The following is a 23,553-nucleotide window of genomic DNA, read 5'->3' on the forward strand; positions in this document are numbered from 1 at the left end:
CACAACACACAACTTCATTTAAAGGGAAATTATGTTTTTTTTTTTTTTTAATGAAGACTGAAGAGTAACCAACTCAGCCTATGATGAATGTTTTTGGATATGTGGTAGGCAAACCGGAGCGTCCCGGAGGAAAAAACCTACAAAGGGTTGGGGGGGGTTATTGTCGGGGGGAGTTATTGTCGGGGGGAGAGGGAAGAAGGTTCTTTCTTTTTCTTCCAACTCTCAGGTTTTCTCAGTCCCAGGAAGTGCCTGGCTTGCTTAAACCAGGACTTCTGCTGCTCTGGCTTTTGAGGCTGCATTGTTTCCACAGCTTCAGTAGCCTCTGCAGTTTCTGTCACTCCTGAAGTTCCTACAGTTTCTGTAAGTCCCACAGGTCCTGAATTTCCTGGAGCTTCTGCGGTGACTTGGGGGAGAGTCTCTTCCATGCATGAAGGTTCGCCTTGCTTCTCCTCACAACTTGCTCTCTTTTTTGTTGGAAGCATGCGATCCTCCAGATGAGCCTCAAGTTCACTTGAGAGCTCCTTGTTTTGTGAGATCAGGAGCTGAATCTGGGTTTTCTGCTCCTCCACTTCTTCGCACTGGATGCTCTCCGTGTTCATCTGCTGCAGGGTCTTGATCTTTTCCTCCATCTTTTCTGCGTTCAAATTCTCGATTGAAAGCTGATTGTCTGCCACAGTGTTATACAGAGACTGTGTTTCGGCCTCAGGTTCTTTCTGACAGCTCTCAGCCTGCGGTGTCAGAGCCAGTACATCAGTTTGGTATCTTGGGTTGTGCTCTTTGCTGGACGCTCTAAACTCCTCCAGTTGTTCTTGGAGAAGCTTGCTGTTGTCCTTTTCCTTCTGGAGCTCAGCAGTAAGCTTGTCCTGGCTGGTTTTATAAGCCACTTGTAGCTCCTCAAACTGCTCCTTGATGACTTTCTGATCACTGAGCTGAGTTTTCAGGCCCTCAAGCTCAGTAAAGTTAATCTTCTCTGTCTCAAAAGCAGCCTGTTGCAGGACAGCAATCTCCTCTCTCGCCTTCTGACCGAGGACATCCAGTTCAGCTTTCAAGGTCGATATCACCTGCTGGTCTCGGGACACTCTTTCTGCGTGAGACTGACCTTGCTGCTCATTCTTGCACTGAAGTGTCTCCACCAACTGCTTGGTAGCGAGCATGTCGGCTTCATACCTGATCTTGAGCTCATGGTATGAAACTTTGCTGCTGTCCAGTTCTTCTTGAATGACCTTATTTTTCTCTTTCTCACTCTGGAGCTCTTTTGTAAACTTGTCGTTGCAAACTACGTATGCCACCTTGAGCTCCTCGTAGTCAACATGAAGATCTTTCTTCTTCCTCTGCCTGGTGGTGTCGTTCACTTTTTGGGCGATCTGAAATGCAGAGAGGGTCTCTTCTTTGCTGTACTTTTCGAGCCTCTCCAGCTCTCTCCTGGTGTCTTTTCCCCGGTTTATATACATTTCCTTGAGGGCTTTCTGCTTTGCCAGATGTTGCTTTGTCTCCTCCAACTCTTGGCTGATCAGGAGTTTTTCGTTCCTCTCCTTACAGCAGTGTTGCCTCTCTCTCTCCAGCAGATCCGTGAGGTTTCTCACATCTTGATGAAGTCTTTCGAGCTCCATGTCTCGACCATTGCCCTGCTGTCTGAAGGTGTTGTTGTTCCTTCTTTGGTGGGTTGGTCGCTGCATTTTCTTTGGCTGGTTGTTTAAGTCACAAATAAATGCTGCTGTTGTTTGTAAATTGTCTCTGATGAACAGATATGTTGATCTGAGGTGATAGTTGAGTTATCTCTCTTAATGCTGCCGCTTGTTGAAAGGGTCAAATTCAACTGACTGTCGGGAAAGCTGTTGTCTCAAAGACCTGATGACTCATCAAAGACACTTAGAATGGCCCTCATGGGCGCTTTGATCTTGGAATTCTGACGTCATTTGGAGCCAGACTGCGCAGTAGAGACCAGTGGGAGGAGCCCTGGCAACACGCCCCGCCCATTTAGCGGACTGCTGCTTACGCAGCCCAGCTACGCCAAGAACTTAAGAATCTTTACAGAGGGAAATTCATCTACCGACCATAGAGGTGAGTACAAAACCACCATATATTTCAAGTCAAATATCTAAACGTAGTTAATTTAAAAATTAAGAAAATCATGCGTTTTATATTACGGTAATTATTGAATTTAAACCTTTTTTCTTTATGTCCTGCATGTGTTGTATATTGCTACTGGATGCCTTGAATTTCCCTCGGAATCTATCTATCTAAACTGTGGGTTAGTAAACCCTTTATTTTTGGAAAAGAAAACGAAATAAACTATTTTAAGCTAAGTTAGCAACATAAGTTGTGTAGTGATCTAATATATGCTGGTGAAAATATGTTATATGATATAAAGTAGTGGTAAAAGATGCACATAGTACTAAAGTCATATCTGCTATCACTAGTTACTTCAGTTCTATATACATTTACATGAACATTTATGTAAATTATGTGAGAGTATGTGTTTCTGTGCATTACTGTGGAGCTGGTAAATGAATCTGTTTCATGAAGGTTTCTGTTTGTATGGACCTTTTCTCTGTTTCTTTTCCTTGTCTAAGATGTTGTGTATCTCATTGAAATTGATTATCATCCTCATTTTAGACACAAGGAAGAAGAAAGATGGCTGACACAGACACTAGAGGTAAGTGTAGTAATCAGGGTTGTCTAAAACGTTATTGAGATACATGAGGTTAATTATAAAAAATGCTGAATGTTTCATACATCTTTCATGCTGTACCCCTGCCAGCTCACCTGATGGTCTCCCTTACTTTTTTCTCCTCTCAGTGAACACCTTTGGACTGTGGAAGGAAGAAAGCATGAAAACTCCTCACAGAGACTCCTGTCAGATGGGGATTCAAACCAGTAACCTCCTCACTTTTATAGCTGAACCACCGTTCAGACTATGTGTTATAAATAAAATAACGTATTCATTGATTTGAACCTTTTCTCTCCTTTTTTAAGCTGTAAAAAAATAACTTCTTGTGTTCTTCTAGATCAATGACAGAAGTCACAATCGGGCAACACATGGCTTTAAAAATACTTTAACACTAACCTGCATTAAAGACAGCATGCAGATGAAGAGAGTAGAGTGGTATGATACAGACACGACTGAGAAGGCAATTACATTTACATTTTATTCAATCACATATGAAATGTAATACTAGTCTTGTAACTTACTTTAAAAAATACAGATTGTGCTTAAAAACATAGTGTGGTATTTTAAGTTACTGTGTTCTTTCACTTGGTTTGAAAGAGGCAAATGAATGCACAGTATTTTAAAGTTATAGCAGATTAATCTAAAAATAAAAATAAAATGTGGCTTATAAGAAAAACCTCGGTATTAAACAGCATCTCATTTCTTCTGTTGATGTTTTGAATAAATTGTCAAACATTGCTCAAGAGGTGCAAGCTGCGTCCTCTGTGGCTCAGGCGCGACACTCGGGCCACTGTTTCGCATCAGACCGCTGTCCAGTGCCATGTATGATCAGACCAAACGCCCTGGAAAGAGAAGCAGTGGTCAGGTCCTTTCCAAGCTCCCACAAAGCAGCAGCAGCGGGCTTTGGAGTGAGGCACGAGCTGGGGGAGGGAGAGAGAGAGAGAGAACATGAGAAAAAGGAAATCCTCAGTATAATTTAATGTTGGTGAAAAGAGGTAAATACCTATTAAAATCTACATTAATGATTATAGAAGCAAAATAAAAAACATTAATATATGATTTTGGGAGAAACGTGATCTTTATGCCTTTTATTGAGCCTGTGTGTCTCCTAACCACCATAACAGCAGCCTGTTTTTATAGTTTGTGTCAGGTTTTGTCAAGTTTTGACACAATTTCTCAATGAGTGTCATTAAATGTACAATATGATCAACTTGTGACTGTTGAATTGGTAATGTGTGTGTAAGCTCATGCTGAATATTTGGCAGGTTTAAGCAGCATGATGCTCGGTTGATATTATATTGCACCACCGCTGATTGTTGATGTTTGTGTTCACGTTTCTGTTGGTCTTTAAAATCAAACAGAAGTTATATTAAATCAGAGCTTACTTTAGTTTTATCCTGATATCTAGAGAAATACTCTACCTCATTATGCAGTATTATAATATCAGCCTGCATGGTGACCTGTTTCTGTATAACACACTCTTCACACAGACTGTAAACATGTACACATTAGTAATAATACAGGCCAGATTTATAGTATTTAGGTTTTTTAAAAACCTTACTAGACCAATTTTTTTCACTGAAACATAACTGTACAGTCAATGAACCGCTATCTATGAGCTGATTTTTATTACAATGCATTGGTTTGAAATATTCCACTCACAAAAACTAAATAACAACATCAAGAAACAGAGCATGTCAGTTATTAGGTTTGCTCACGTTATAAAGTAAAATAAAAAGATAAATCATGACTGATAAGTAACCTAGTTTAGACTGCTAATATGTTAGCTCGCTAGCTAATGCTTAAAGCAATGACACATAAATCACACTTTATTACTTACCGAAAAAACGTCAAAGATCCTTTACAGTCCACAGGTCCGTGACATTAGTTTACTGCCGAAAGAACAGCTTTAACCAGCTCAAAAAAGACGAAAAAACTGAACAAAAAAGCTCCGTGATGTCGGCTTCCCTTCACGACGTAACTAGTTATTTACCAAGAGCGCTACGCAAGATCCGCGGCTGTCAATCATCGCCGACGCCATGTATGACGTAAAATCCCGTTTTTTAAGCTCAAATAACTTATTTAAAACAAACTTCACAGAAAAATGAGCACTTGAACACCATGTAGGGTGATAATATCTAATGATCACAGCAGAGTTTAGGTTTGGAAAAAACATTATGTGACGAGTATTATAACATAACAGTTTGACCCAAGTCCCGTCTGTTATCATTGAGGAGGCGGGGTTTATGACCTATGCTGCAGGCAGTCAGTAGGGGGAGCTCTAAAAATAAAAGCTTCACTCCACAGGGGACCTTGTCTCTCCGTTATTTTTACAGTAAATAGACTGGTGGAGTTTTGAGTCCTAAAACCAGGAAGTGGTTTAGACGCCTGAAATAAATTTTTCAGATTTTTAAGGTTTTTATTTTTGGTTTAGAAGATGTTTCCACTTCCACTAGTGGCTTTACTTGCAAGTGCAGCAAAATTTGAATAGAATTCAAAGAGGTCTACACGCCATTCATAAAACAGCACATTTTGTGTATCGCATAATGCTTACGTTGTGCCCCATGTACAGAAGTTGCATTCCTCCAGGTAGGCGGCCCAGGTCCCGGTCAGAACTGTAATGTCATCACCCGTCTCTCCAACCTATTTCCTATTCTATCCTCTGTACGACTGAATCGAGACAAAATGGAAAAAAAAAAAAAAAAAAAAAGAGAAGCAACATATTATGAAAATAATTTGTTAGTTAGTTTTAAGGATATACTCTGATCACAGCTTCCAGGTGTGCTGATTAAACCTGCTTCTAGAGCAATTCCTTTTCTTCATTTCATAAGCAGGCATAAGTAAAATGATGGTTTTAAACTCACTATCGTCTATCACAGGCAACAAAAAAGCATTATTGTTGTAAGGACAGTCTACTCTTTTTTCCATGTGTGTTGTTTACATTCGTTCTTAATAATAACACTGAGTTTAATGTAATCAACACAAACTCACAGTAAAGCAAATATTTTCAGATAGATTTTGCTGAAAGGCATTGATCAGATTCCAAATGTGGCCTTATAAGTACGAGTTAATAAGTACACAGTAAATAGTTCACTCTCTGTGGGATATAAATGTTTTAAACATATTTTTTTGCAATCGTTCTAAAGTCAGCTTAGAAAAAAGAGGGGGTATTAATGTGGGGAAGTTTCACATTACTGACTGAAGGAATATGAATGTGAATAGTTTTATAGCAGCTTTGTCTTTTTGTCCTTTTTTTTTGTCTCTGTGGCATTTTTTTGCTGTTTGCAACAGAACATAGAATGATATGATGAAGTCTGGTTGTTTTCTGTCAATTGAAAGTATGCAGAATATTGAATGGGGTGACAGGGTTATTGATCAGTGAGGGCTGCACTAATCCACTTCTATTATTTGTTACTGCAGTGGCTTAAACATGCTGCAAATCACAACACATGTACAGAGGAAGGTTTACTTTCCATATAAACACAGGGTGGCACCCAGAATCAAATAGATTCAAACGTTAATATCACATATTTCAGCCAATAGAAACTCACTGCATTTTTCTGGAAAGCTTCCTGTGTTTTTTTTTGTGTGCTAGAAACAGAAACATACTGATAAATATAAAAACAAGCTAAAACCTACAAAGACAATGCAGAACGTAAAGATAGTAAACACAGTAAACACAAGACACATATAACAAAAGGGTTCTGTAACTTTTCTGTCAAACAACTTAAACACCACAACACACAACTTCATTTAAAGGGAAATTATGTTTTTTTTTTTTTTTAATGAAGACTGAAGAGTAACCAACTCAGCCTATGATGAATGTTTTTGGATATGTGGTAGGCAAACCGGAGCGTCCCGGAGGAAAAAACCTACAAAGGGTTGGGGGGGGTTATTGTCGGGGGGAGTTATTGTCGGGGGGAGAGGGAAGAAGGTTCTTTCTTTTTCTTCCAACTCTCAGGTTTTCTCAGTCCCAGGAAGTGCCTGGCTTGCTTAAACCAGGACTTCTGCTGCTCTGGCTTTTGAGGCTGCATTGTTTCCACAGCTTCAGTAGCCTCTGCAGTTTCTGTCACTCCTGAAGTTCCTACAGTTTCTGTAAGTCCCACAGGTCCTGAATTTCCTGGAGCTTCTGCGGTGACTTGGGGGAGAGTCTCTTCCATGCATGAAGGTTCGCCTTGCTTCTCCTCACAACTTGCTCTCTTTTTTGTTGGAAGCATGCGATCCTCCAGATGAGCCTCAAGTTCACTTGAGAGCTCCTTGTTTTGTGAGATCAGGAGCTGAATCTGGGTTTTCTGCTCCTCCACTTCTTCGCACTGGATGCTCTCCGTGTTCATCTGCTGCAGGGTCTTGATCTTTTCCTCCATCTTTTCTGCGTTCAAATTCTCGATTGAAAGCTGATTGTCTGCCACAGTGTTATACAGAGACTGTGTTTCGGCCTCAGGTTCTTTCTGACAGCTCTCAGCCTGCGGTGTCAGAGCCAGTACATCAGTTTGGTATCTTGGGTTGTGCTCTTTGCTGGACGCTCTAAACTCCTCCAGTTGTTCTTGGAGAAGCTTGCTGTTGTCCTTTTCCTTCTGGAGCTCAGCAGTAAGCTTGTCCTGGCTGGTTTTATAAGCCACTTGTAGCTCCTCAAACTGCTCCTTGATGACTTTCTGATCACTGAGCTGAGTTTTCAGGCCCTCAAGCTCAGTAAAGTTAATCTTCTCTGTCTCAAAAGCAGCCTGTTGCAGGACAGCAATCTCCTCTCTCGCCTTCTGACCGAGGACATCCAGTTCAGCTTTCAAGGTCGATATCACCTGCTGGTCTCGGGACACTCTTTCTGCGTGAGACTGACCTTGCTGCTCATTCTTGCACTGAAGTGTCTCCACCAACTGCTTGGTAGCGAGCATGTCGGCTTCATACCTGATCTTGAGCTCATGGTATGAAACTTTGCTGCTGTCCAGTTCTTCTTGAATGACCTTATTTTTCTCTTTCTCACTCTGGAGCTCTTTTGTAAACTTGTCGTTGCAAACTACGTATGCCACCTTGAGCTCCTCGTAGTCAACATGAAGATCTTTCTTCTTCCTCTGCCTGGTGGTGTCGTTCACTTTTTGGGCGATCTGAAATGCAGAGAGGGTCTCTTCTTTGCTGTACTTTTCGAGCCTCTCCAGCTCTCTCCTGGTGTCTTTTCCCCGGTTTATATACATTTCCTTGAGGGCTTTCTGCTTTGCCAGATGTTGCTTTGTCTCCTCCAACTCTTGGCTGATCAGGAGTTTTTCGTTCCTCTCCTTACAGCAGTGTTGCCTCTCTCTCTCCAGCAGATCCGTGAGGTTTCTCACATCTTGATGAAGTCTTTCGAGCTCCATGTCTCGACCATTGCCCTGCTGTCTGAAGGTGTTGTTGTTCCTTCTTTGGTGGGTTGGTCGCTGCATTTTCTTTGGCTGGTTGTTTAAGTCACAAATAAATGCTGCTGTTGTTTGTAAATTGTCTCTGATGAACAGATATGTTGATCTGAGGTGATAGTTGAGTTATCTCTCTTAATGCTGCCGCTTGTTGAAAGGGTCAAATTCAACTGACTGTCGGGAAAGCTGTTGTCTCAAAGACCTGATGACTCATCAAAGACACTTAGAATGGCCCTCATGGGCGCTTTGATCTTGGAATTCTGACGTCATTTGGAGCCAGACTGCGCAGTAGAGACCAGTGGGAGGAGCCCTGGCAACACGCCCCGCCCATTTAGCGGACTGCTGCTTACGCAGCCCAGCTACGCCAAGAACTTAAGAATCTTTACAGAGGGAAATTCATCTACCGACCATAGAGGTGAGTACAAAACCACCATATATTTCAAGTCAAATATCTAAACGTAGTTAATTTAAAAATTAAGAAAATCATGCGTTTTATATTACGGTAATTATTGAATTTAAACCTTTTTTCTTTATGTCCTGCATGTGTTGTATATTGCTACTGGATGCCTTGAATTTCCCTCGGAATCTATCTATCTAAACTGTGGGTTAGTAAACCCTTTATTTTTGGAAAAGAAAACGAAATAAACTATTTTAAGCTAAGTTAGCAACATAAGTTGTGTAGTGATCTAATATATGCTGGTGAAAATATGTTATATGATATAAAGTAGTGGTAAAAGATGCACATAGTACTAAAGTCATATCTGCTATCACTAGTTACTTCAGTTCTATATACATTTACATGAACATTTATGTAAATTATGTGAGAGTATGTGTTTCTGTGCATTACTGTGGAGCTGGTAAATGAATCTGTTTCATGAAGGTTTCTGTTTGTATGGACCTTTTCTCTGTTTCTTTTCCTTGTCTAAGATGTTGTGTATCTCATTGAAATTGATTATCATCCTCATTTTAGACACAAGGAAGAAGAAAGATGGCTGACACAGACACTAGAGGTAAGTGTAGTAATCAGGGTTGTCTAAAACGTTATTGAGATACATGAGGTTAATTATAAAAAATGCTGAATGTTTCATACATCTTTCATGCTGTACCCCTGCCAGCTCACCTGATGGTCTCCCTTACTTTTTTCTCCTCTCAGTGAACACCTTTGGACTGTGGAAGGAAGAAAGCATGAAAACTCCTCACAGAGACTCCTGTCAGATGGGGATTCAAACCAGTAACCTCCTCACTTTTATAGCTGAACCACCGTTCAGACTATGTGTTATAAATAAAATAACGTATTCATTGATTTGAACCTTTTCTCTCCTTTTTTAAGCTGTAAAAAAATAACTTCTTGTGTTCTTCTAGATCAATGACAGAAGTCACAATCGGGCAACACATGGCTTTAAAAATACTTTAACACTAACCTGCATTAAAGACAGCATGCAGATGAAGAGAGTAGAGTGGTATGATACAGACACGACTGAGAAGGCAATTACATTTACATTTTATTCAATCACATATGAAATGTAATACTAGTCTTGTAACTTACTTTAAAAAATACAGATTGTGCTTAAAAACATAGTGTGGTATTTTAAGTTACTGTGTTCTTTCACTTGGTTGTTCACTTAGATGGAGGTAGTATTTAAGGTTGTTGTGGGTTAAACAGGTTTGAAAGAGGCAAATGAATGCACAGTATTTTAAAGTTATAGCAGATTAATCTAAAAATAAAAATAAAATGTGGCTTATAAGAAAAACCTCGGTATTAAACAGCATCTCATTTCTTCTGTTGATGTTTTGAATAAATTGTCAAACATTGCTCAAGAGGTGCAAGCTGCGTCCTCTGTGGCTCAGGCGCGACACTCGGGCCACTGTTTCGCATCAGACCGCTGTCCAGTGCCATGTATGATCAGACCAAACGCCCTGGAAAGAGAAGCAGTGGTCAGGTCCTTTCCAAGCTCCCACAAAGCAGCAGCAGCGGGCTTTGGAGTGAGGCACGAGCTGGGGGAGGGAGAGAGAGAGAGAGAACATGAGAAAAAGGAAATCCTCAGTATAATTTAATGTTGGTGAAAAGAGGTAAATACCTATTAAAATCTACATTAATGATTATAGAAGCAAAATAAAAAACATTAATATATGATTTTGGGAGAAACGTGATCTTTATGCCTTTTATTGAGCCTGTGTGTCTCCTAACCACCATAACAGCAGCCTGTTTTTATAGTTTGTGTCAGGTTTTGTCAAGTTTTGACACAATTTCTCAATGAGTGTCATTAAATGTACAATATGATCAACTTGTGACTGTTGAATTGGTAATGTGTGTGTAAGCTCATGCTGAATATTTGGCAGGTTTAAGCAGCATGATGCTCGGTTGATATTATATTGCACCACCGCTGATTGTTGATGTTTGTGTTCACGTTTCTGTTGGTCTTTAAAATCAAACAGAAGTTATATTAAATCAGAGCTTACTTTAGTTTTATCCTGATATCTAGAGAAATACTCTACCTCATTATGCAGTATTATAATATCAGCCTGCATGGTGACCTGTTTCTGTATAACACACTCTTCACACAGACTGTAAACATGTACACATTAGTAATAATACAGGCCAGATTTATAGTATTTAGGTTTTTTAAAAACCTTACTAGACCAATTTTTTTCACTGAAACATAACTGTACAGTCAATGAACCGCTATCTATGAGCTGATTTTTATTACAATGCATTGGTTTGAAATATTCCACTCACAAAAACTAAATAACAACATCAAGAAACAGAGCATGTCAGTTATTAGGTTTGCTCACGTTATAAAGTAAAATAAAAAGATAAATCATGACTGATAAGTAACCTAGTTTAGACTGCTAATATGTTAGCTCGCTAGCTAATGCTTAAAGCAATGACACATAAATCACACTTTATTACTTACCGAAAAAACGTCAAAGATCCTTTACAGTCCACAGGTCCGTGACATTAGTTTACTGCCGAAAGAACAGCTTTAACCAGCTCAAAAAAGACGAAAAAACTGAACAAAAAAGCTCCGTGATGTCGGCTTCCCTTCACGACGTAACTAGTTATTTACCAAGAGCGCTACGCAAGATCCGCGGCTGTCAATCATCGCCGACGCCATGTATGACGTAAAATCCCGTTTTTTAAGCTCAAATAACTTATTTAAAACAAACTTCACAGAAAAATGAGCACTTGAACACCATGTAGGGTGATAATATCTAATGATCACAGCAGAGTTTAGGTTTGGAAAAAACATTATGTGACGAGTATTATAACATAACAGTTTGACCCAAGTCCCGTCTGTTATCATTGAGGAGGCGGGGTTTATGACCTATGCTGCAGGCAGTCAGTAGGGGGAGCTCTAAAAATAAAAGCTTCACTCCACAGGGGACCTTGTCTCTCCGTTATTTTTACAGTAAATAGACTGGTGGAGTTTTGAGTCCTAAAACCAGGAAGTGGTTTAGACGCCTGAAATAAATTTTTCAGATTTTTAAGGTTTTTATTTTTGGTTTAGAAGATGTTTCCACTTCCACTAGTGGCTTTACTTGCAAGTGCAGCAAAATTTGAATAGAATTCAAAGAGGTCTACACGCCATTCATAAAACAGCACATTTTGTGTATCGCATAATGCTTACGTTGTGCCCCATGTACAGAAGTTGCATTCCTCCAGGTAGGCGGCCCAGGTCCCGGTCAGAACTGTAATGTCATCACCCGTCTCTCCAACCTATTTCCTATTCTATCCTCTGTACGACTGAATCGAGACAAAATGGCAAAAAAAAAAAAAAAAAAAAGAGAAGCAACATATTATGAAAATAATTTGTTAGTTAGTTTTAAGGATATACTCTGATCACAGCTTCCAGGTGTGCTGATTAAACCTGCTTCTAGAGCAATTCCTTTTCTTCATTTCATAAGCAGGCATAAGTAAAATGATGGTTTTAAACTCACTATCGTCTATCACAGGCAACAAAAAAGCATTATTGTTGTAAGGACAGTCTACTCTTTTTTCCATGTGTGTTGTTTACATTCGTTCTTAATAATAACACTGAGTTTAATGTAATCAACACAAACTCACAGTAAAGCAAATATTTTCAGATAGATTTTGCTGAAAGGCATTGATCAGATTCCAAATGTGGCCTTATAAGTACGAGTTAATAAGTACACAGTAAATAGTTCACTCTCTGTGGGATATAAATGTTTTAAACATATTTTTTTGCAATCGTTCTAAAGTCAGCTTAGAAAAAAGAGGGGGTATTAATGTGGGGAAGTTTCACATTACTGACTGAAGGAATATGAATGTGAATAGTTTTATAGCAGCTTTGTCTTTTTGTCCTTTTTTTTTGTCTCTGTGGCATTTTTTTGCTGTTTGCAACAGAACATAGAATGATATGATGAAGTCTGGTTGTTTTCTGTCAATTGAAAGTATGCAGAATATTGAATGGGGTGACAGGGTTATTGATCAGTGAGGGCTGCACTAATCCACTTCTATTATTTGTTACTGCAGTGGCTTAAACATGCTGCAAATCACAACACATGTACAGAGGAAGGTTTACTTTCCATATAAACACAGGGTGGCACCCAGAATCAAATAGATTCAAACGTTAATATCACATATTTCAGCCAATAGAAACTCACTGCATTTTTCTGGAAAGCTTCCTGTGTTTTTTTTTGTGTGCTAGAAACAGAAACATACTGATAAATATAAAAACAAGCTAAAACCTACAAAGACAATGCAGAACGTAAAGATAGTAAACACAGTAAACACAAGACACATATAACAAAAGGGTTCTGTAACTTTTCTGTCAAACAACTTAAACACCACAACACACAACTTCATTTAAAGGGAAATTATGTTTTTTTTTTTTTTTAATGAAGACTGAAGAGTAACCAACTCAGCCTATGATGAATGTTTTTGGATATGTGGTAGGCAAACCGGAGCGTCCCGGAGGAAAAAACCTACAAAGGGTTGGGGGGGGTTATTGTCGGGGGGAGTTATTGTCGGGGGGAGAGGGAAGAAGGTTCTTTCTTTTTCTTCCAACTCTCAGGTTTTCTCAGTCCCAGGAAGTGCCTGGCTTGCTTAAACCAGGACTTCTGCTGCTCTGGCTTTTGAGGCTGCATTGTTTCCACAGCTTCAGTAGCCTCTGCAGTTTCTGTCACTCCTGAAGTTCCTACAGTTTCTGTAAGTCCCACAGGTCCTGAATTTCCTGGAGCTTCTGCGGTGACTTGGGGGAGAGTCTCTTCCATGCATGAAGGTTCGCCTTGCTTCTCCTCACAACTTGCTCTCTTTTTTGTTGGAAGCATGCGATCCTCCAGATGAGCCTCAAGTTCACTTGAGAGCTCCTTGTTTTGTGAGATCAGGAGCTGAATCTGGGTTTTCTGCTCCTCCACTTCTTCGCACTGGATGCTCTCCGTGTTCATCTGCTGCAGGGTCTTGATCTTTTCCTCCATCTTTTCTGCGTTCAAATTCTCGATTGAAAGCTGATTGTCTGCCACAGTGTTATACAGAGACTGTGTTTCGGCCTCAGGTTCTTTCTGACAGCTCTCAGCCTGCGGTGTCAGAGCCAGTACATCAGTTTGGTATCTTGGGTTGTGCTCTTTGCTGGACGCTCTAAACTCCTCCAGTTGTTCTTGGAGAAGCTTGCTGTTGTCCTTTTCCTTCTGGAGCTCAGCAGTAAGCTTGTCCTGGCTGGTTTTATAAGCCACTTGTAGCTCCTCAAACTGCTCCTTGATGACTTTCTGATCACTGAGCTGAGTTTTCAGGCCCTCAAGCTCAGTAAAGTTAATCTTCTCTGTCTCAAAAGCAGCCTGTTGCAGGACAGCAATCTCCTCTCTCGCCTTCTGACCGAGGACATCCAGTTCAGCTTTCAAGGTCGATATCACCTGCTGGTCTCGGGACACTCTTTCTGCGTGAGACTGACCTTGCTGCTCATTCTTGCACTGAAGTGTCTCCACCAACTGCTTGGTAGCGAGCATGTCGGCTTCATACCTGATCTTGAGCTCATGGTATGAAACTTTGCTGCTGTCCAGTTCTTCTTGAATGACCTTATTTTTCTCTTTCTCACTCTGGAGCTCTTTTGTAAACTTGTCGTTGCAAACTACGTATGCCACCTTGAGCTCCTCGTAGTCAACATGAAGATCTTTCTTCTTCCTCTGCCTGGTGGTGTCGTTCACTTTTTGGGCGATCTGAAATGCAGAGAGGGTCTCTTCTTTGCTGTACTTTTCGAGCCTCTCCAGCTCTCTCCTGGTGTCTTTTCCCCGGTTTATATACATTTCCTTGAGGGCTTTCTGCTTTGCCAGATGTTGCTTTGTCTCCTCCAACTCTTGGCTGATCAGGAGTTTTTCGTTCCTCTCCTTACAGCAGTGTTGCCTCTCTCTCTCCAGCAGATCCGTGAGGTTTCTCACATCTTGATGAAGTCTTTCGAGCTCCATGTCTCGACCATTGCCCTGCTGTCTGAAGGTGTTGTTGTTCCTTCTTTGGTGGGTTGGTCGCTGCATTTTCTTTGGCTGGTTGTTTAAGTCACAAATAAATGCTGCTGTTGTTTGTAAATTGTCTCTGATGAACAGATATGTTGATCTGAGGTGATAGTTGAGTTATCTCTCTTAATGCTGCCGCTTGTTGAAAGGGTCAAATTCAACTGACTGTCGGGAAAGCTGTTGTCTCAAAGACCTGATGACTCATCAAAGACACTTAGAATGGCCCTCATGGGCGCTTTGATCTTGGAATTCTGACGTCATTTGGAGCCAGACTGCGCAGTAGAGACCAGTGGGAGGAGCCCTGGCAACACGCCCCGCCCATTTAGCGGACTGCTGCTTACGCAGCCCAGCTACGCCAAGAACTTAAGAATCTTTACAGAGGGAAATTCATCTACCGACCATAGAGGTGAGTACAAAACCACCATATATTTCAAGTCAAATATCTAAACGTAGTTAATTTAAAAATTAAGAAAATCATGCGTTTTATATTACGGTAATTATTGAATTTAAACCTTTTTTCTTTATGTCCTGCATGTGTTGTATATTGCTACTGGATGCCTTGAATTTCCCTCGGAATCTATCTATCTAAACTGTGGGTTAGTAAACCCTTTATTTTTGGAAAAGAAAACGAAATAAACTATTTTAAGCTAAGTTAGCAACATAAGTTGTGTAGTGATCTAATATATGCTGGTGAAAATATGTTATATGATATAAAGTAGTGGTAAAAGATGCACATAGTACTAAAGTCATATCTGCTATCACTAGTTACTTCAGTTCTATATACATTTACATGAACATTTATGTAAATTATGTGAGAGTATGTGTTTCTGTGCATTACTGTGGAGCTGGTAAATGAATCTGTTTCATGAAGGTTTCTGTTTGTATGGACCTTTTCTCTGTTTCTTTTCCTTGTCTAAGATGTTGTGTATCTCATTGAAATTGATTATCATCCTCATTTTAGACACAAGGAAGAAGAAAGATGGCTGACACAGACACTAGAGGTAAGTGTAGTAATCAGGGTTGTCTAAAACGTTATTGAGATACATGAGGTTAATTATAAAAAATGCTGAATGTTTCATACATCTTTCATGCTGTACCCCTGCCAGCTCACCTGATGGTCTCCCTTACTTTTTTCTCCTCTCAGTGAACACCTTTGGACTGTGGAAGGAAGAAAGCATGAAAACTCCTCACAGAGACTCCTGTCAGATGGGGATTCAAACCAGTAACCTCCTCACTTTTATAGCTGAACCACCGTTCAGACTATGTGTTATAAATAAAATAACGTATTCATTGATTTGAACCTTTTCTCTCCTTTTTTAAGCTGTAAAAAAATAACTTCTTGTGTTCTTCTAGATCAATGACAGAAGTCACAATCGGGCAACACATGGCTTTAAAAATACTTTAACACTAACCTGCATTAAAGACAGCATGCAGATGAAGAGAGTAGAGTGGTATGATACAGACACGACTGAGAAGGCAATTACATTTACATTTTATTCAATCACATATGAAATGTAATACTAGTCTTGTAACTTACTTTAAAAAATACAGATTGTGCTTAAAAACATAGTGTGGTATTTTAAGTTACTGTGTTCTTTCACTTGGTTGTTCACTTAGATGGAGGTAGTATTTAAGGTTGTTGTGGGTTAAACAGGTTTGAAAGAGGCAAATGAATGCACAGTATTTTAAAGTTATAGCAGATTAATCTAAAAATAAAAATAAAATGTGGCTTATAAGAAAAACCTCGGTATTAAACAGCATCTCATTTCTTCTGTTGATGTTTTGAATAAATTGTCAAACATTGCTCAAGAGGTGCAAGCTGCGTCCTCTGTGGCTCAGGCGCGACACTCGGGCCACTGTTTCGCATCAGACCGCTGTCCAGTGCCATGTATGATCAGACCAAACGCCCTGGAAAGAGAAGCAGTGGTCAGGTCCTTTCCAAGCTCCCACAAAGCAGCAGCAGCGGGCTTTGGAGTGAGGCACGAGCTGGGGGAGGGAGAGAGAGAGAGAGAACATGAGAAAAAGGAAATCCTCAGTATAATTTAATGTTGGTGAAAAGAGGTAAATACCTATTAAAATCTACATTAATGATTATAGAAGCAAAATAAAAAACATTAATATATGATTTTGGGAGAAACGTGATCTTTATGCCTTTTATTGAGCCTGTGTGTCTCCTAACCACCATAACAGCAGCCTGTTTTTATAGTTTGTGTCAGGTTTTGTCAAGTTTTGACACAATTTCTCAATGAGTGTCATTAAATGTACAATATGATCAACTTGTGACTGTTGAATTGGTAATGTGTGTGTAAGCTCATGCTGAATATTTGGCAGGTTTAAGCAGCATGATGCTCGGTTGATATTATATTGCACCACCGCTGATTGTTGATGTTTGTGTTCACGTTTCTGTTGGTCTTTAAAATCAAACAGAAGTTATATTAAATCAGAGCTTACTTTAGTTTTATCCTGATATCTAGAGAAATACTCTACCTCATTATGCAGTATTATAATATCAGCCTGCATGGTGACCTGTTTCTGTATAACACACTCTTCACACAGACTGTAAACATGTACACATTAGTAATAATACAGGCCAGATTTATAGTATTTAGGTTTTTTAAAAACCTTACTAGACCAATTTTTTTCACTGAAACATAACTGTACAGTCAATGAACCGCTATCTATGAGCTGATTTTTATTACAATGCATTGGTTTGAAATATTCCACTCACAAAAACTAAATAACAACATCAAGAAACAGAGCATGTCAGTTATTAGGTTTGCTCACGTTATAAAGTAAAATAAAAAGATAAATCATGACTGATAAGTAACCTAGTTTAGACTGCTAATATGTTAGCTCGCTAGCTAATGCTTAAAGCAATGACACATAAATCACACTTTATTACTTACCGAAAAAACGTCAAAGATCCTTTACAGTCCACAGGTCCGTGACATTAGTTTACTGCCGAAAGAACAGCTTTAACCAGCTCAAAAAAGACGAAAAAACTGAACAAAAAAGCTCCGTGATGTCGGCTTCCCTTCACGACGTAACTAGTTATTTACCAAGAGCGCTACGCAAGATCCGCGGCTGTCAATCATCGCCGACGCCATGTATGACGTAAAATCCCGTTTTTTAAGCTCAAATAACTTATTTAAAACAAACTTCACAGAAAAATGAGCACTTGAACACCATGTAGGGTGATAATATCTAATGATCACAGCAGAGTTTAGGTTTGGAAAAAACATTATGTGACGAGTATTATAACATAACAGTTTGACCCAAGTCCCGTCTGTTATCATTGAGGAGGCGGGGTTTATGACCTATGCTGCAGGCAGTCAGTAGGGGGAGCTCTAAAAATAAAAGCTTCACTCCACAGGGGACCTTGTCTCTCCGTTATTTTTACAGTAAATAGACTGGTGGAGTTTTGAGTCCTAAAACCAGGAAGTGGTTTAGACGCCTGAAATAAATTTTTCAGATTTTTAAGGTTTTTATTTTTGGTTTAGAAGATGTTTCCACTTCCACTAGTGGCTTTACTTGCAAGTGCAGCAAAATTTGAATAGAATTCAAAGAGGTCTACACGCCATTCATAAAACAGCACATTTTGTGTATCGCATAATGCTTACGTTGTGCCCCATGTACAGAAGTTGCATTCCTCCAGGTAGGCGGCCCAGGTCCCGGTCAGAACTGTAATGTCATCACCCGTCTCTCCAACCTATTTCCTATTCTATCCTCTGTACGACTGAATCGAGACAAAATGGCAAAAAAAAAAAAAAAAAAAAGAGAAGCAACATATTATGAAAATAATTTGTTAGTTAGTTTTAAGGATATACTCTGATCACAGCTTCCAGGTGTGCTGATTAAACCTGCTTCTAGAGCAATTCCTTTTCTTCATTTCATAAGCAGGCATAAGTAAAATGATGGTTTTAAACTCACTATCGTCTATCACAGGCAACAAAAAAGCATTATTGTTGTAAGGACAGTCTACTCTTTTTTCCATGTGTGTTGTTTACATTCGTTCTTAATAATAACACTGAGTTTAATGTAATCAACACAAACTCACAGTAAAGCAAATATTTTCAGATAGATTTTGCTGAAAGGCATTGATCAGATTCCAAATGTGGCCTTATAAGTACGAGTTAATAAGTACACAGTAAATAGTTCACTCTCTGTGGGATATAAATGTTTTAAACATATTTTTTTGCAATCGTTCTAAAGTCAGCTTAGAAAAAAGAGGGGGTATTAATGTGGGGAAGTTTCACATTACTGACTGAAGGAATATGAATGTGAATAGTTTTATAGCAGCTTTGTCTTTTTGTCCTTTTTTTTTGTCTCTGTGGCATTTTTTTGCTGTTTGCAACAGAACATAGAATGATATGATGAAGTCTGGTTGTTTTCTGTCAATTGAAAGTATGCAGAATATTGAATGGGGTGACAGGGTTATTGATCAGTGAGGGCTGCACTAATCCACTTCTATTATTTGTTACTGCAGTGGCTTAAACATGCTGCAAATCACAACACATGTACAGAGGAAGGTTTACTTTCCATATAAACACAGGGTGGCACCCAGAATCAAATAGATTCAAACGTTAATATCACATATTTCAGCCAATAGAAACTCACTGCATTTTTCTGGAAAGCTTCCTGTGTTTTTTTTTGTGTGCTAGAAACAGAAACATACTGATAAATATAAAAACAAGCTAAAACCTACAAAGACAATGCAGAACGTAAAGATAGTAAACACAGTAAACACAAGACACATATAACAAAAGGGTTCTGTAACTTTTCTGTCAAACAACTTAAACACCACAACACACAACTTCATTTAAAGGGAAATTATGTTTTTTTTTTTTTTTAATGAAGACTGAAGAGTAACCAACTCAGCCTATGATGAATGTTTTTGGATATGTGGTAGGCAAACCGGAGCGTCCCGGAGGAAAAAACCTACAAAGGGTTGGGGGGGGTTATTGTCGGGGGGAGTTATTGTCGGGGGGAGAGGGAAGAAGGTTCTTTCTTTTTCTTCCAACTCTCAGGTTTTCTCAGTCCCAGGAAGTGCCTGGCTTGCTTAAACCAGGACTTCTGCTGCTCTGGCTTTTGAGGCTGCATTGTTTCCACAGCTTCAGTAGCCTCTGCAGTTTCTGTCACTCCTGAAGTTCCTACAGTTTCTGTAAGTCCCACAGGTCCTGAATTTCCTGGAGCTTCTGCGGTGACTTGGGGGAGAGTCTCTTCCATGCATGAAGGTTCGCCTTGCTTCTCCTCACAACTTGCTCTCTTTTTTGTTGGAAGCATGCGATCCTCCAGATGAGCCTCAAGTTCACTTGAGAGCTCCTTGTTTTGTGAGATCAGGAGCTGAATCTGGGTTTTCTGCTCCTCCACTTCTTCGCACTGGATGCTCTCCGTGTTCATCTGCTGCAGGGTCTTGATCTTTTCCTCCATCTTTTCTGCGTTCAAATTCTCGATTGAAAGCTGATTGTCTGCCACAGTGTTATACAGAGACTGTGTTTCGGCCTCAGGTTCTTTCTGACAGCTCTCAGCCTGCGGTGTCAGAGCCAGTACATCAGTTTGGTATCTTGGGTTGTGCTCTTTGCTGGACGCTCTAAACTCCTCCAGTTGTTCTTGGAGAAGCTTGCTGTTGTCCTTTTCCTTCTGGAGCTCAGCAGTAAGCTTGTCCTGGCTGGTTTTATAAGCCACTTGTAGCTCCTCAAACTGCTCCTTGATGACTTTCTGATCACTGAGCTGAGTTTTCAGGCCCTCAAGCTCAGTAAAGTTAATCTTCTCTGTCTCAAAAGCAGCCTGTTGCAGGACAGCAATCTCCTCTCTCGCCTTCTGACCGAGGACATCCAGTTCAGCTTTCAAGGTCGATATCACCTGCTGGTCTCGGGACACTCTTTCTGCGTGAGACTGACCTTGCTGCTCATTCTTGCACTGAAGTGTCTCCACCAACTGCTTGGTAGCGAGCATGTCGGCTTCATACCTGATCTTGAGCTCATGGTATGAAACTTTGCTGCTGTCCAGTTCTTCTTGAATGACCTTATTTTTCTCTTTCTCACTCTGGAGCTCTTTTGTAAACTTGTCGTTGCAAACTACGTATGCCACCTTGAGCTCCTCGTAGTCAACATGAAGATCTTTCTTCTTCCTCTGCCTGGTGGTGTCGTTCACTTTTTGGGCGATCTGAAATGCAGAGAGGGTCTCTTCTTTGCTGTACTTTTCGAGCCTCTCCAGCTCTCTCCTGGTGTCTTTTCCCCGGTTTATATACATTTCCTTGAGGGCTTTCTGCTTTGCCAGATGTTGCTTTGTCTCCTCCAACTCTTGGCTGATCAGGAGTTTTTCGTTCCTCTCCTTACAGCAGTGTTGCCTCTCTCTCTCCAGCAGATCCGTGAGGTTTCTCACATCTTGATGAAGTCTTTCGAGCTCCATGTCTCGACCATTGCCCTGCTGTCTGAAGGTGTTGTTGTTCCTTCTTTGGTGGGTTGGTCGCTGCATTTTCTTTGGCTGGTTGTTTAAGTCACAAATAAATGCTGCTGTTGTTTGTAAATTGTCTCTGATGAACAGATATGTTGATCTGAGGTGATAGTTGAGTTATCTCTCTTAATGCTGCCGCTTGTTGAAAGGGTCAAATTCAACTGACTGTCGGGAAAGCTGTTGTCTCAAAGACCTGATGACTCATCAAAGACACTTAGAATGGCCCTCATGGGCGCTTTGATCTTGGAATTCTGACGTCATTTGGAGCCAGACTGCGCAGTAGAGACCAGTGGGAGGAGCCCTGGCAACACGCCCCGCCCATTTAGCGGACTGCTGCTTACGCAGCCCAGCTACGCCAAGAACTTAAGAATCTTTACAGAGGGAAATTCATCTACCGACCATAGAGGTGAGTACAAAACCACCATATATTTCAAGTCAAATATCTAAACGTAGTTAATTTAAAAATTAAGAAAATCATGCGTTTTATATTACGGTAATTATTGAATTTAAACCTTTTTTCTTTATGTCCTGCATGTGTTGTATATTGCTACTGGATGCCTTGAATTTCCCTCGGAATCTATCTATCTAAACTGTGGGTTAGTAAACCCTTTATTTTTGGAAAAGAAAACGAAATAAACTATTTTAAGCTAAGTTAGCAACATAAGTTGTGTAGTGGTCTAATATATGCTGGTGAAAATATGTTATATGATATAAAGTAGTGGTAAAAGATGCACATAGTACTAAAGTCATATCTGCTATCACTAGTTACTTCAGTTCTATATACATTTACATGAACATTTATGTAAATTATGTGAGAGTATGTGTTTCTGTGCATTACTGTGGAGCTGGTAAATGAATCTGTTTCATGAAGGTTTCTGTTTGTATGGACCTTTTCTCTGTTTCTTTTCCTTGTCTAAGATGTTGTGTATCTCATTGAAATTGATTATCATCCTCATTTTAGACACAAGGAAGAAGAAAGATGGCTGACACAGACACTAGAGGTAAGTGTAGTAATCAGGGTTGTCTAAAACGTTATTGAGATACATGAGGTTAATTATAAAAAATGCTGAATGTTTCATACATCTTTCATGCTGTACCCCTGCCAGCTCACCTGATGGTCTCCCTTACTTTTTTCTCCTCTCAGTGAACACCTTTGGACTGTGGAAGGAAGAAAGCATGAAAACTCCTCACAGAGACTCCTGTCAGATGGGGATTCAAACCAGTAACCTCCTCACTTTTATAGCTGAACCACCGTTCAGACTATGTGTTATAAATAAAATAACGTATTCATTGATTTGAACCTTTTCTCTCCTTTTTTAAGCTGTAAAAAAATAACTTCTTGTGTTCTTCTAGATCAATGACAGAAGTCACAATCGGGCAACACATGGCTTTAAAAATACTTTAACACTAACCTGCATTAAAGACAGCATGCAGATGAAGAGAGTAGAGTGGTATGATACAGACACGACTGAGAAGGCAATTACATTTACATTTTATTCAATCACATATGAAATGTAATACTAGTCTTGTAACTTACTTTAAAAAATACAGATTGTGCTTAAAAACATAGTGTGGTATTTTAAGTTACTGTGTTCTTTCACTTGGTTGTTCACTTAGATGGAGGTAGTATTTAAGGTTGTTGTGGGTTAAACAGGTTTGAAAGAGGCAAATGAATGCACAGTATTTTAAAGTTATAGCAGATTAATCTAAAAATAAAAATAAAATGTGGCTTATAAGAAAAACCTCGGTATTAAACAGCATCTCATTTCTTCTGTTGATGTTTTGAATAAATTGTCAAACATTGCTCAAGAGGTGCAAGCTGCGTCCTCTGTGGCTCAGGCGCGACACTCGGGCCACTGTTTCGCATCAGACCGCTGTCCAGTGCCATGTATGATCAGACCAAACGCCCTGGAAAGAGAAGCAGTGGTCAGGTCCTTTCCAAGCTCCCACAAAGCAGCAGCAGCGGGCTTTGGAGTGAGGCACGAGCTGGGGGAGGGAGAGAGAGAGAGAGAACATGAGAAAAAGGAAATCCTCAGTATAATTTAATGTTGGTGAAAAGAGGTAAATACCTATTAAAATCTACATTAATGATTATAGAAGCAAAATAAAAAACATTAATATATGATTTTGGGAGAAACGTGATCTTTATGCCTTTTATTGAGCCTGTGTGTCTCCTAACCACCATAACAGCAGCCTGTTTTTATAGTTTGTGTCAGGTTTTGTCAAGTTTTGACACAATTTCTCAATGAGTGTCATTAAATGTACAATATGATCAACTTGTGACTGTTGAATTGGTAATGTGTGTGTAAGCTCATGCTGAATATTTGGCAGGTTTAAGCAGCATGATGCTCGGTTGATATTATATTGCACCACCGCTGATTGTTGATGTTTGTGTTCACGTTTCTGTTGGTCTTTAAAATCAAACAGAAGTTATATTAAATCAGAGCTTACTTTAGTTTTATCCTGATATCTAGAGAAATACTCTACCTCATTATGCAGTATTATAATATCAGCCTGCATGGTGACCTGTTTCTGTATAACACACTCTTCACACAGACTGTAAACATGTACACATTAGTA

General features: G+C 39.7%; 4 long non-coding RNA genes across 5 annotated transcripts; all 4 read left to right on the plus strand.

Moving 5' to 3' along the window:
- Window positions 1-2,577: 2,577 nt before the first annotated feature.
- Window positions 2,578-2,955, plus strand: LOC306820482. The gene is made up of 2 exons (XR_013778675.1): window positions 2,578-2,656; window positions 2,800-2,955. It is a non-coding gene; the product is annotated as an uncharacterized lncRNA (long non-coding RNA).
- Window positions 2,956-8,302: 5,347 nt separating this feature from the next.
- Window positions 8,303-9,361, plus strand: LOC306818093. Its single transcript, XR_013778135.1, has 2 exons — window positions 8,303-9,062; window positions 9,206-9,361. It is a non-coding gene; the product is annotated as an uncharacterized lncRNA (long non-coding RNA).
- A 5,397-nt stretch (window positions 9,362-14,758) lies between these two features.
- Window positions 14,759-15,817, plus strand: LOC306820577. Its single transcript, XR_013778686.1, has 2 exons — window positions 14,759-15,518; window positions 15,662-15,817. It is a non-coding gene; the product is annotated as an uncharacterized lncRNA (long non-coding RNA).
- A 5,495-nt stretch (window positions 15,818-21,312) lies between these two features.
- On the plus strand, window positions 21,313-22,273 carry LOC306820562. Of its 2 annotated transcripts, none has more exons than XR_013778683.1 (2): window positions 21,313-21,379; window positions 21,935-22,273. It is a non-coding gene; the product is annotated as an uncharacterized lncRNA (long non-coding RNA). The 2 variants fall into 2 exon arrangements; XR_013778684.1 differs by lacking the exon at window positions 21,313-21,379 and adding an exon at window positions 21,511-21,569.
- Window positions 22,274-23,553: the final 1,280 nt, after the last annotated feature.

Source organism: Symphodus melops (assembly GCF_947650265.1).
Source record: "Symphodus melops genome assembly, chromosome: 2".
Classification (NCBI taxonomy): Eukaryota; Metazoa; Chordata; class Actinopteri; order Labriformes; family Labridae; genus Symphodus; species Symphodus melops.